The 2575-nt window shown below is 37.8% G+C and overlaps 1 protein-coding gene across 10 annotated transcripts in view; it reads left to right on the top strand.

The window, feature by feature from the left end:
* Nucleotides 1-2575, top strand: part of LOC106521789 (ELKS/Rab6-interacting/CAST family member 1) — a gene marked incomplete in the record, with an annotated part of 136158 nt that overhangs the window by 111114 nt on the left and 22469 nt on the right.

Here is a 2575-nt window from a genome sequence, read left to right as displayed (position 1 = left end):
ATATAATACCAGTTTAAATTTGTCATTTAAATTAAAACCTCTCTTTTTTTACTGTTTTGTAGATAAATCTATGCAACACAACAATTAGTGCTTTGGTTTGTATTAAATCATTGGTTCATTTAATAAATAAAATTTAATCTCACATTGTTAAAAGTCTACCGGTTTACTGAAGCCTTCTCAAATCCTCTCAAACGATTTCCTGTAAAGATGCTAAAAACTTAAAAGCATCTCTTCTTCATTAGTGTTAGCATCTCCCTGCTGAGACACCAACCAGCACCACACAGAATTACACACACCGTCGTCTTCCTCTCGGGGTCCGTCGRYACCCACACACACTTTCCCACCCTCCTCTCCATGTGTATGGAGGGTAATTTGCCACAGCACATTTCATCCAAACAGAGAGCGACTGTACGTCTTTCTGAAGGAGGATTCTGCTCTGCAGTGGAAGGATGAAACGCTTCAGAGACAACAGCTGCAGAAAAATCACAGGAGAGCCGTTTCAACACACGCCAGCCGTTGTAGGGGACGTTTTACACTTCGTGTTTATTAGTCGAAGTATGAGCAACTTTATTATCCGTCCTTAAAATATCAAATATTAGTTCTCTTCTGCGTGTTTTGATGAATAGATTTATACAAAACGTTTTCTGTGTCCAGGGAGATTATGAAGGTTAGTTTTGCTGACAAGTAAGCAATAATTTTTATCTCGTACTCTTATTTTCTCTTCATTTTTTAAAGTAATGACAAAACATTTCAGCAAAAACTTATATTTGTTTTTTTAATCCTGAACTTAAATGTTATGTTTGATAAATAAAATACATTTTTGGTATGTTTTTGTTTTTCCACTTAGTTTGAGAAAGCATATCTTTAGTGCCTGTCATGACAAACGAATAGGAGCAGAGGAGGGTATTGGTGTTTTCATGTAGAAGGCTCTCAGGACAAGTTCTAACTTCCTCCTGTAATGTGTCTTTAGGTGTGTTTTGTTCATCTGAGGTGGGTCGGCAGCCGAGCGTCTCTCTTTGGGGTTCTTGGGTAGAACAATATGAATCTGGTTGGGACACATGAGAGGCTAATAAAGCCGTACAAGCCCAGTTTGACTCACTGTGTCGTATAAAGTTACGTCTCCTCTGGGATTGTTTCCGAGTACAGTCAGACTCTGCAAAGCACTGCAGACTCATTAACCACACACTGAATTTGTTGACCGCTGCAGGTGGTGCAACATAACACGGACATGYAAACGCCTGTTTGCTGTACTGAATTATAAAAAAAATATGGGTTGGAAAGATTTTCAGAGGTCAGAGTTTTATTTTAGATTATTATTATTYCCTGATCTATTTTTCTGCTTGATAGATTTTAGGGGGAAAAAAAGCAGTGTTTGTTATTTCACCCTGAATGTCTTCCTTAAATCACTTCATTCATTCCCTTCTTTTCTGTCTGTTTTTCATTTGTCTTCTATTTGATCCTCAGAGCTTTGCTGCAGGTCTGGAAAGTGTCGACAGGGATTTTTTTCCCCCTTTCACGTTGTTTGACAGAATAATATGAAATAGAAAGTGTGAGATAACAGCTGTTGAACATATGTTAAGTTTATTTTTAGGGCAGATTTTTTGGAACTGTCTTTCTATATTTTTTATATCACACATCAGCTCTTGTTATAGCTGATTTAATTTACAGCATCTTGAATGTTTTGAAACACGCAGGCTTGAAATTCATCTTTATTTTTCCTTTTGTTTTCTTTTTTTATGTCTACCTTTCTGACTCCACTGAAGGCAAATGACAGTAAAAAATGAGTGGAAGTGAAAAGTAAATAATATATGTATAGCCCRTATTTTATAACGAAAACAGTCATTRGCTGTACATCTGTGAAGTAGTGCTGCACGGTTTTGGAAAAAGCTGACATTGCAATTTTATTCTAACCCTGCAATATATATTTTATGATGTGGGGAAAAAAATACAGGAATTTTCAACAGATGACTTAAATAACAGTTTAAGTTCTGTTGCTATCTTTTTGACGCTGAACCTGCACTGATTGTTACAAGTATATTTTTACTTTATTTAAGAGTTGGGTTTTTTTTTGCTTGTTTTATTGTGCTGGGATCTGAATACATGATTCCGTCAATCATGTGCAAACATACACTCACCAGCCACTTTATTAGGTACACCACGCTAGTAACGGGTTGGACCCCCTTTTGCCTTCAGAACTGCCTCAATTCTTTGTGGCATAGATTCAACAAGGTGCTGGAAGCATTCCTCAGAGATTTTGGTCCATATTGACATGATGGCATCACACAGTTGCCACAGATTTGTCGGCTGCACATCCATGATGTGAATCTCCCGTTCCACCACATCCCAAAGATTCTCTATTGGATTGAGATCTGGTGACTGTGGAGGCCATTTGAGTACAGTGAACTCATTGTCATGTTCAAGAAACCAGTCTGAGATGATTCCAGCTTTATGACATGGCGCATTATCCTGCTGAAAGTAGCCATCAGATGTTGAGTACATTGTGGTCATAAAGGGATGGACATGGTCAGCAACAATACTCATGTGGCGTTGCAACGATGCTCAATTGGTACCAAGG

Source organism: Austrofundulus limnaeus, unplaced genomic scaffold (assembly GCF_001266775.1).
Source record: "Austrofundulus limnaeus strain Quisiro unplaced genomic scaffold, Austrofundulus_limnaeus-1.0 Scaffold115, whole genome shotgun sequence".
Lineage (NCBI taxonomy): Eukaryota > Metazoa > Chordata > Actinopteri > Cyprinodontiformes > Rivulidae > Austrofundulus > Austrofundulus limnaeus.
This window is presented reverse-complemented; position numbering and strand designations above follow the sequence as displayed.